This window comes from Eriocheir sinensis, unplaced genomic scaffold (genome assembly GCF_024679095.1).
Source record: "Eriocheir sinensis breed Jianghai 21 unplaced genomic scaffold, ASM2467909v1 Scaffold879, whole genome shotgun sequence".
Lineage (NCBI taxonomy): Eukaryota > Metazoa > Arthropoda > Malacostraca > Decapoda > Varunidae > Eriocheir > Eriocheir sinensis.
Window position 1 is genome coordinate 125,304 of NW_026112251.1, and position 11,835 is coordinate 137,138.

General features: G+C 46.8%; 1 protein-coding gene across 1 annotated transcript in view; it reads right to left on the reverse strand.

Annotated features, from left to right (window-relative positions):
* Nucleotides 1-11,097, reverse strand: part of LOC126994798 (SH3 domain-binding protein 1-like) — an 80,509-nt gene extending 69,412 nt beyond the window's left edge. Inside the window, exon 1 of the mRNA XM_050854081.1 lies at nucleotides 10,789-11,097. The gene's annotated coding sequence lies outside the window, so the exon portion shown is untranslated. The remainder of the gene's footprint in view (nucleotides 1-10,788) is intronic.
* Between the last annotated feature and the right edge of the window lie 738 nt (nucleotides 11,098-11,835).

Below are 11,835 nucleotides of genomic sequence, written 5' to 3' on the forward strand. Positions count from 1 at the left end.
CTGATCATCACCACACAATTTACAGAGCCCATTTACCCCTTATTCGCCACCGAACATGACCTGATAACGAACTCCACCTACTCCCATTATCCCCCCCCCCCGTTACCGTTAACCCCCGCCCCTTTTAATTATCAGCACGCAATTTACTGAGCACATTTCCCCCTTATTCGCCACCGAACATGAGCTAATTACGAATTCCACCTACTCCCATTACCCTCCCCCTCCATTACCGTTAACCCCCTCCCCCTTTAATTATCAGCACGCAATTAAGTGACCCCATTTAACCCCTATTCCACACCGAACATGACTTAATTACGAATTCAAACTACTCCCATTAGCCCCCCCCCCTGACCCTAGCCTCCCGCCCCCTCTGATTATCAGCACGGAATTCACTGAGCCCATTAACCCACTACTCGACAGCCCATATGACCTATTTCCGAATTCTAGTATGTAGATCTTCTTCCTCTTTTTGAGGCCATATAAAGGAGCTATGCACTGTAACCACTGCACCGCGGAGCAGGGTCTTCTTCCTCTTCTTCTTTTGAGCCATGACAAAAGACCCTATCTTATGAATTGCTGTTTTCTTAGTGTAACCTAATTCGTGAAATCGAGTTAGGTTAGGTTAGGTTAAGGTAACAGGAATTGATAAGGTTGGGTGTTGTGTGGACATGTATGGAAAAATTGATATTTCTCTCTTATTTTTTAGTCTGAAGTTTGCAAAGGGTACCTAATCGATGCCGAAAACTCCGACGAATGGACTGGTACACTGAGAATTGCTCTAAGATAAAAAGTAGCGGGTATATTTGCATCTAACTATCATGAATTTTTGTTGATTTTTGTTGATTTCCATAAAAAAAACGCTTCTCTTGTTTTTTTTATTTCCCCGAGGCATTTCACCTTATGTAGAAAAGGATGAGGAAGCCGTTCATGACCTGAAATGAACGGTCCGGTCTAAATTAACGGTGTTTGGGGGTATGAAGTGGAAGAAGGGGGAGGTAAAGGAAGAGGAAGTGGAGGAGGAGGAGGAGGAGGAGGAAGTGGATGAAGAAGAAAAGGAGGAGGAGGAGTAGGAGGAAGAAGAGAATGAGGAGGAGAAGGAGGAATAGTAGTAGTAGGAGGAGGAGGAAGAGGAGGAGGAGGAAGAGGAGGAGGAGGAAGAGGAAGAGTAGGAGGAGGAGGAAGAGGAGGAGGAGAAGGAGGAAGAAGAGGAGGAGGAGGAGAAGGAGGAGGAGGAAGAAGAGATGGAGGAGGAGGAGGAGGAGAAAGAGAAGGAGGAGGAGAAGCAGGAGGAGGAGGAGGAGGAAGAGGAGGAGGAGGAGGAGGAGGAGGAGGAGGAGGAGGAGGAGGAGGAGGAGGAGGAGGAGGAGGAGGAGGAGGAGGAAGAGGAGGAGGAGGAAGAGGAGGAGGAGGAGGAGGAGGAAGAGGAGGAGGAGGAGGAAGAGGAGGAGGAGAAGGAGGAAGAAGAGAAGGAGGAGGAAGAGGAAGAAGAGAAGGAGGAAGAGGAGGGGGAAGAGGAGGAGGAGGAGGAGGAAAAGGAGGAGGAGGAGGAGGAGGTATATGCCTGCGTGCGGGGTTGTGTGTGTGTGTGTGTGTGTGTGTGTGTTTTAGCTAATCTCTCTCTCTCTCTCTCTCTCTCTCTCTCTCTCTCTCTCTCTCTCCTAGTCGTAAATTATTAGTCCAGCCATCATATATGTACTCGCTATCTATTTTTGTTTGCCAAGACTTTTTAACATATCTACATGGACACATATCGTATGGCAGTCTTTTCCTAACATCAGAATAAATTATTCATATATTTCTCCTATTTCGTTTCACGTTTTTACTCTGCAATGAATTCCCGCTTCAATTCCAGCCTTATTCCTTTCCGTCTCCTACGCGATTTCCTATAAATGATCAAGCGTCAGCTACGTGCTTCATTCCGTCATACGCTGAACGTAACCTGTGGGAAGGAGGTTCATATACTCGTATAACTTTCAATGGTTGTATAATTGCCCCAAAAAACCTCATACAGCACTTAAGCAACATCCAGTTACGCTGGAACAGGAATCAGGGTCGTGTGCATAAAACACCAGACCATACTTAGCATATACTTTCGAGTTATCCGCCATTGTAGACAAGTCATATGTGTGCAACGCTTCACATCGCATGTACAGTCGTCACAAAAAATATCGGTGCATAAGGGGTGCGATGACTACTGTAAACATTCGAGCATCCGCTGATATTGTGGGAGGGTTGGCACGCCTGACTGTGGCTTCTCTGCAAGATTCGAACCACAAGCGATTGTTTCATAACTCAGATCCGAAACATTTCAACCCAAATCCGAAACGTTTCAAAGACTGACAGGATGTTAATGTGGTTATCTTCGTACCATGGCCATGCCAGTCAACATGGAAACACCGCAGGCGACGCGAGGGGCTATCGTAGCCCTCCATGCTAGGGGTTTTACCATAACTGGTATTGCCCGTGAGCTTGGTATTCACCGGAACACAGCAGCACGGTGGATTCGGCGGCACGCAGACACTGGTGCTACAGAGGACATGCCACGAGTCGGGCGCCCACGCTGCACCTCCGCAGCCGAAGACCAGGTTAAGGATATAATATTCTACAGTAGAATATTACATTCTGTAGTAGAATATTAGTCTGTACTAATAATGTAAATAGTAACATGGTGACAATAACTGGATAGGGTAATGTGTTGTAATATAATATCTCGTGTTGCTGTTCACCATTCACCTTACCATACTGATTGGGTGTTTGTGGTTTTATATCTAGGCCATAAATAACGCCATCGATGAGGACCCATTCACACCTGCTGTCAACATTCGCCGTGAGCAGGGTCTGCAGTGCAGCACTCAGACCATTCGGAACAGGCTTCACAACAGGAATTTCCGAGGTCGGAGGCCAGCCACAAAGCAGAAACTAAGCGAGCGTAACATGGAGCAGCGCATGGAGTATACGCTCGAGTATGCTGACATGCCAGCAGACTTTTGGGAGAATGTAGTCTTTTCTGATGAAAAGACTTTCTACTCAGATGGCACATCAGCAGCACAATATGTTTGGCGGAAATGTGGCACCAGGTTAGTCTCTCTCTCTCTCTCTCTCTCTCTCTCTGTCTCTGTCTCTGTCTCTGTCTCTGTCTCTCTCTCTCTCTCTCTCTCTCTCTCTCTCTCTCTCTCTCTCTCTCTCTCTCTCTCTCTCTCTCTCTCATGGACACTTAAACTAGTTGGTTGTTTCTACAGGTGCCTGTAGCCACCCGAACAGATTTGTGTTGTCTGTCTTGTCTACTACTACTCAATACCGGTTACAGAAGGTTTTATGTGACTAGTTCATAAATAGTTATAATGTTTCAGATACGACATTGGAAATGTAATTGCTACCAGGAGGAGCGGGCGTGTCTCTGCTGGGTTATTTGGATGGATGCATGCCAGTGGCGTTGGAGAGTTGGCTGATGTTGGACCGATATTTAACAGGTGATAAGTATGTTGAAATCCTGGAGGAGGTCCTTCTTCCCACGGTAGAGGCATTGCTGTTCCCCGACGGGAGCCTTTCTACCTTCTCCAGGATAACAGCCCAATCCACACGCCAGGTTGTTAGAGAGTGGTTTGGCCGACATCCACACGTCACTCTGATGCCACATCCTCCCAAATCACCAGACCTCAACCCCATCGAGCACGTCTGGGCAGCAATGGTCCGACATATGCCTGAGCAGGACAGGGGAAGGAACCGTGATGCTGTCGTCAGAAGTGCAATGCAAGCATGGGAGCACCTCCGTCGTCCACCTGGTCAAGATATAACTAGTGCGTTGGTGGCATCCATGCCTAAACGGCTGAATGCTGTCTTAGCTGCAGGTGGTGCCTATACGTCTTACTGATGTATATTAATAAAGATAATGAAACACGCGTTGTTATATTTACCCTAGAAGTAGTATAATAGCAAACCTACTGCTATAAAAAGTCTGTTCCACGAGAATTAGGTGATTTTTTTTCAGGGGTGGACTCGCGAACGTGATATTGCATATGTGCTGATACGGCACGCTCATTTGCCAATTCTTAACTTAGGTATTGTGTGCCTTGTGAACCATTAGAAATTCATCTGAAACAATTCGTAACAAGAAAAAATACCCTTCCTCTCGCTTTGAAACTGTGTTACCAGATCAAACAATCCAAGGCAGACAGTAGGCAGGCGAATGTGACTCGGGCCAGACGCCGTGCAGTTTTCTTTAGCCGTCGTGTGGACGGGCCTTAATGGAGTCAGAACTGCACGTGAATGGACAATGTCCAGCAGGCAGCGACTGAAGCGAGTGTTGAAACTATGCATTCTTCATTTTTTTTCTGCTATAAAGTGCTTTGGATGTTTTTTGGCTTGGCATAGTCATAATGTGTATTGATGATATGGAGTCATAACGGAAACATTGCTCTACGGCAAGAACCTTCACATTTCTCATCGTCCTATCATTATTCCTAAAAGATCTAATATATGTGGGTAATAAACTAATAAATAATCATAAGGAAGAGGGATAATAAAAATAACTACATTCATATATCAATAGTTTTGATTTTAAAAGTTAATAAATTTATTACGCAAATAACGGGAGCTCCATGGTGTAAATGGTAGCGCGCTCGGCTCACAACCTAGAGATCCCGGGTTCAGTCCCCGGCCGGAGCAGAGTTAGATGGGCTGTCTCTTTATCCCTTGACCCTGTCCACCCAGCAGTGAATGGACCGGGTATCAGGTATACGGATTGTGTCCCAGCTTCCCGGGAAGGTGAATTGTGGTAACCCGGATGTCACAGTGGCCATGTGGCCCGGGGTAGCGGGTTCATACCCACCACAAGGCCAATGCGGCGGAGATGAGCTCCGTGGCTAAGCGCTGTTACAACGTATGCCCCACCTTTTTTTATAGCGTCAAACAGAGCGAGTTTTACAATATGCATTTGTTTAAATGCCACACAACACCTGCTGCCCTTACCATGACACACACACACACACACACACACACACACACACACACACACACACACACACACACACATTAAAACAGAGAGCAGGTTAATGCATTTTGATTTTAAGAGATAGCAAAAAGCGATAAATAGTAGGCTATGTCATGCCAAGCGAAATTGCCGTAGCTTAGATCTACGTAGTAAACAACAGCCAATGAGCGGTGCGGAGACCGTCACTCAAGCAATGACGCCAAGTCCGCGAGTCCAACCTTAAAATGAAAATCTCCGCCAGTTATCGTGGATTCGACTATAGTAGTATTAAAACAGCATAATTACTACTATGAGTAATAAAGGCTATATTTTATGCATGACCGTATTCGACTACCATGTATACTTCACATACCTCATTTCATAGGTGATGTGTAGATATGTTTTACCACATGAAAGTGTTACCGTAAAAACCACGTGACAATATCTTGTTGCATTATCAACGAACGCAGATTGGCCATTATACGTAAACACAAGTGAACCAGTATGTGGTATCAAGCTGGCTGGTGAATTATGGCATTCACCTCACAGCAGAGCTACCAACATGCATCAAGTCGGCCACCTCTTTTCACTGTCTTTCGTTCCGTGCTGTCAGAATGATTCGTGCTTATACTGCACCGATAGTTTTTGTGACGACTGTACACACAGAGAGAGAGAGAGAGAGAGAGAGAGAGAGAGAGAGAGAGAGAGAGAGAGAGAGAGAGAGAGAGAGAGAGAGAGAGAGAGAGAGAGAGAGAGAGAGAGAGAGAGAGAGAGAGAGAGAGAGAGAGAGAGAGAGAGAGAGAGAGAGAGAGAGAGAGAGAGAGAGAGAGAGAGAGAGAGAGAGAGAGAGAGGGGTGGGGGGGTGGGGGGAGGTATGGGGGAGAAAGAGGGCGGGGGGAGAGAGTGCGGGGGAGAAGGAGGAGGGAAGGAAAGGGAAGGATGGGAGTAGGGGAAGCCAGGGGTGGAGGTAGGTGGTGGATACATGTCACAAATACGTCTCGCCTCACCTGTTCGAATGTGTAAGTGGCTCACGCAGGTGTTGCCATCACAGTCAGGAGTAAACGCCATAATTAACCGCATCTGGCATTGCACAATAGCGTCAAAAATTAGCGGAGTGTGTGAAACAATCTGTGCCAAAGTCCCATGCTGATCCGAGTCTTCGTGTGAAAGATATTTGCGAAAAACGGCATGTCATAGGGTCTGATATGTATAGTAGATATCACCACCACCACCATCACCACCACCACCATCACCACATGTTCTAGTTCAAATCTCATCACCGTCAATACCAGTCTCATCACCACCACCCATCACCACCTCCACCACCACCACCACTTGGCTTGTTATATCACCAGTCAACACCAAACACCACCACCTACCCATCCACACACCAATCTCATTACCACATGTTCTAGTTCATCACCACCACCACGACCATACAATAAGCATCTACCCCCCCCCTCCCCCACCTCCCTGTCTTCTCCCTCAACACCAAAATCACCACTTATAATTATCACAACACACATTAAACAGTAGTAGTAGTAGTAGTTGTAATTATAGCATATTACATAACAAATCGTAGAGAAGTCTGACATACTACTACTACTTCTACTTATACCAACACTATTATAAGTATAAGCCAACACTCACCACTTATTCCTCGTCTTCATCTTCACCTCCTCTTCCTCACGTCCTCCTCGTCCAGGGTCCACCGGGCAAATGACGAGGAGAGAGGCTCGGAGGTGTGGCAGATGCTGGAGGCTGTTGTTGTTCATCACGTCTCGAAGCAATGTCCAGCGGGGAAAGGCTTGGAGGTGTGACAAGAGGCTGGAGGCTGGGGGTTGGTCACGTCTTTACCCAGAGTCCAGCGGGGATAGGGTGACGAGAGGCTGGGACGGCTGACAAGATGCTGTTCATCACGTAACAAGGCGGGGTAGTTAACAAGTGGTGAGGCTGATGGTAGTTAGGTGGTTACTGATAGGGGTGTTTATATGCATTATGGCCTATAGTGACTGAGTGAATGTATATATCAAGGGGTTTACACAGATTATATAGATACGTTGACATACCTTTTGTGTGGTGATATGGGTGAGAGATGAACACACACACACACACACACACACACACACACACACACACACACACACACACACACACGCACACGGGGACAAATTCACTGTGCAGATTTTTTTAAAAATTATTACACATCTATGAAATTAAGTTGAAAATGGTTGTTGTTGTTGTTGTTTACTCTGTACAAGATAAGAGTACATTAAGAAACTTACGGCTGTGTGTGTGTGTGTGTGTGTGTGTGTGTGTGTGTGTGTGTGTGTGTGTGTGTGTGTGTGTGTGACGTGGCTCGGGGCGTACTGTGGTCGCAGCCTCCGCCGCCAGCCCCCGCAAAACAGCCCCGCTCAGCGCACCACCACCTCATCCAGGGGCGCGCTGACCCTTCAAAGCACCCCAAACTCACCCAAGAACTCTCCAAACACTCTCCGTGTCTGTGGTTGCTGGGTTGTGGCTGAGCGCGGCTGTGTGGTGGTTGAGTGGCGGGTTGTCGAAGTGTCGCCCCGGGTCTGAACGCTGAGGGGAGGGTGAGGCTGTCTCGCTATGTACAAGTTACCATAGAAAAGCTTATTATGAGGAATCGTTATTGTCTTGGCCGAGGAAAGATGTGCCGCTGGTGACGCTAAAACATCTCGGCAGGAAAATGTAAGAATGAGCGATGTGCTGACGCCGCTGATAACCTCACACCATGGAGGTAGGATTGGCGGGCCCGCTAACCCCCTTCCTTGAGGTGAAGCCGACGAACTGTCAAATTTACTGCCAAAAGAAGGGGGTGGGCGAGTTTGACTTGAGACCTGACACCTGGCCGTAAAAATGACAGCTCGGGCGGATTCACTTAATTGGGCTGATGTCACCTCCACCAATTCTACCTCCATGGTGACACTGCTCTGAGGGTCGCATTCCTAAACGTCTCGGGGTTCAATTACGACTGTTTTTCAAGGCCACGGAGGAGATTAACTGGTCTTCACGGGGGGTGAGTTTCCCGTTCAAGGTGCAGAGTTCGTGTTAATAATGTGAGAAAATGAGGGTTAAAGATAGGCTAAATAGGTCTAAAATCAGTGGGTGAGTGACACTGTCTGAGAAAAAGTGAGATAGCTCTAAAGTGAGGGAGGGTAGAGAGTCTGGGGTGGGTGGATTAGAGAGAGGGATTGTTGGCTTACATTTTAGTGTATGGTAGAGTGAGTTAGAGCTAGTTTTAATCTGAGAAAATGATGGATAAATATAGGGTAATTTTTCATGTCAAGATATCACCGGGGTCACAAAACAGTCCATGAAAAGCCCAGAGCACCTTCCACGAGAGGCTTTTCCAACAGGCACAGGGAAGATTGACCGGGTTTTCTTGGGTGACTTTACCGTTGAAGGCGTAGAGGTCGTGTCAAGCTATCACCAGGGTCACAAAACAGTCCATGAAAATCCCAGAGCAACTTCTACTGTAGTCTTTTCCAGCAAGCGATCTGAGGCCCCAAGACGTTTATAAATTCGGGCTTGAGTCTGCCTTCCCTCCCGCTACAGTAACTTGGAGCGCGGGGTCTTATCAGGAGTTATCGGCATCAACATGTACAAAACAAATGATTCTTTTCTAAGACGTAACCACGAAACTCAACAAAGCGCTCCGCTCGCTGCCAGCCTTCCTGACGCCGGGGGGCTGCTCTGGGGGGCGGGGGAGGGAGGGTGGGCATTCTTAAGTGTCTCGGGGGTTCACTATACGTTTCCCAAGAATTTACGAATATGGGTCTTGGGTCACCCCTCCCCGCTCCGCCTCGCCGCGCCCCGTTACCGCCCCGCCGAGGCCACCACGCGGGGCACTGGAGGTCACGAGATACGGGTACAAAACTAACAAAGAATTCAATGCCCCTGGTGATGGCCACGGCGGGGGGAGAGGGGCCGACCACAGGGGAGCCCCCGGGGGTTGTCTGTCTTAGGTGAACAGGTTATATACAGGTATTTACAGGGACCGTGGACAAGGCCGGGGTCACGGAACGCACGCACGCACGCACTCGATTTCTCTCTAAAGTACCTCCTGAAACGGCGCCACCGACTGGTGTTGAGTGGTGATAAAGTGGTGATGAAAGGGTGATGGAGTTGAGATTTGGTGGTGATGGTGGTGGTGGTTTGGAAGAAGAGGAGGAGGAGGAGGAGGAGGAGGGGGGTAAGGATGGTGTTAAAGGGTCAGAGACATGGTGGTGGTGGTGAAAAATGGTGATGAAAAACGGTGATGAGACTGTTAAAACGAAGGGAGGAAGAGGATTACTGAAGTGGTGAGAGAGAGAGAGAGAGAGAGAGAGAGAGAGAGAGAGAGAGAGAGAGAGAGAGAGAGAGAGAGAGAGAGAGAGAGAGAGAAAAACAAAAAACAAAAATAAATAAATATAAAAGCAAATAAATAACTACCATAAAGAAAATCCCTAGTTACCCTTGCAATGATGTGTCCCATATGCTTGAACATGTATTGTAGCAGCAGGCGGTTGGCGGGTGGCAGGCGGTTGATCAGCTGGCGCATGGCCTCGGCGCGTTCCCTGGGGTTAGGAATGATCGCTACGTCCTCAAAGTGTGGCATCATGTCCGACGTCAGCACTGGCTCCGGCAACTCCCTGCAGAACGGTCATTTTGATTATTATTATTATTATTATTGTTATGTCCGACGGCATCACTGGCTCTGGCAACTCCGTGCAGAATGGTGATTTGGATTACCAAACCTTATCTAACCATGCCAAACCTAATCTAACCCTACCAAACCTAATCTAACCTTACCAAACCTAATCTAACCGTACCTCACCTAATCTAACCTTAGCAAACCTCATCTAACCTTACCTAACCTAATCTAACCTTACCTAACCTAATCTAACCTTACCTAACCTAATCTAACCTTACCTAACCTAATCTAGCCTTACCTAGCCTAATCTAACCCTACCTAACCTAATCTAATCTTACCAAACCTAATCTAACCTTACCTAACCTAATCTAACCTTACCAAACCTAATCTAGCCCTACCTAACCTAATATAACCTTACCAAACCTAATCTAACCTTACCTAACCTAATATAACCCTACCTAACGTAATCTAACCTAATCTAACCTTGCATAACCTAATCTATCCTTACCAAACCTTATCTAACCTTATCTAGCTTAATCTATCCTTACCTAACCTAATCCAACCTTACCTAACCTAATATGACCTTGCAAAACCTTAGCAAACCTAATCTACTCCTACCTAACCTAATCTAACCTTACCAAACCTTACCTAACCTAACCTAATCTAACCTTACACACACACACACACACACACACACACACACACACACACACACACACACACACACACACACAGACACACACAGAGACGGCAAAAGATAGAGAGAAAAATAGAAGAAAAAAAAATCACTCATTTATATTGCAGTTGTTAGCACTGGAGCAATTGAGTGTGTTGGGTGTGATTTTGGATGAATTCGGTGTGTTGGGTATGATTCTGTAGTAATTTGTTTTGTGTTGATGTGATTTCCTAGGAGTCTGGGTCACTTGCATGGGTATATTAGTGAGCCTGGATGCAGTTTGACCCTTCCTCTGCACCTTGAACCTGTAAAACACTCGTGAAGGCCTGATTGACGTCCTTTTTAGGCTTTGGGAATAGGTTATGTGCGGCAGCCCAGAGCCAAAACAATGACTTGAGGCACTCATTCATTAATGAAGACTAATGAAACGTGTAATAATTCCTGCGATGGTCAAATAGTAGCTTCAAAATAAGGTCAAACACTCACAGTCCAGCGGCGCCCTCAGTCCGGGCATGGCGCCGCAGATTACAGGTGTGGCACTGCCCTGGCACTGCGAGGGGCAGCACTGTGGGGAGCCTGACCACCTCAAGCCCTGCAGGAGGCCATGGAGGGAGCCTTGGGGCGGGCTGAGGGGCCGAGGCGGGCTGGCAGTCCTGCTTTTGCTGTACAAAGGCCTGGCTGGGGAGAAATCCCGAGCCACCTGTGACATCAAGATCAAGATCAAGATCACAGGTGACCCGTTGGAGAGTCAGGCCTTCGTATCGGCACAACCTGTAATAAACAAAACAACACAAGCAGTATCCATTACAAATCTTCCAATTCCCTATTTCTTGCACACCACATCTTTGCCAGAAAACTCTTCATGGCTTCTATAATTCTCTCTCTGTGTGTGTGTGTGTGTGTGTGTGTGTGTGTGTGTGTGTGTGTGTGTGTGTGTGTGTGTGTGAGACTGACTGACTTTCTTAACGGTTGGACTGACTGTCACTGACTGGCTGACTGAATAACTGACTAACTGAATGTTGTCTTACGAGGGTAGACTTATAACTATTCCTGCAAGTCAGCTCATCTTGGAGGTCAGGGGTCAAGGTGTACTCAGCCAGCTTGTCCCTACATGAAAAGTACACACATCAACCTTGACCTCGACTATATTATAAAGTTGACGTTAATGCATGGATATGTAAAGGTCATAATAAATTACTTTTTGAACATAATGACGTCTGTTTTCACTTTATAACACCTGTAGTAGTATATAGTAGTAGTAGTAGTACGTAATAGTAGAAGTTGATTTACAGAAAAAAAACGCCTTTATTCCTTTTTCTATTTCCCAGAGGCATTTCATCTTATGTAGAAAAGGATGAGGAAGCCGTTCATGGCCTGAAAGCAACGCACCGGGCAAAATTAACGGTGTTTGGGGGTATGGTCCCCTTTGCAAAAAAAAAGAAAAGTTGAATTTTATCGCTTAGTTTTTAGTATGAACTTTGAAATGGGCACCTACCCCATGCAAAAACGTCCGCCGAATCGAAGGGTACTTTA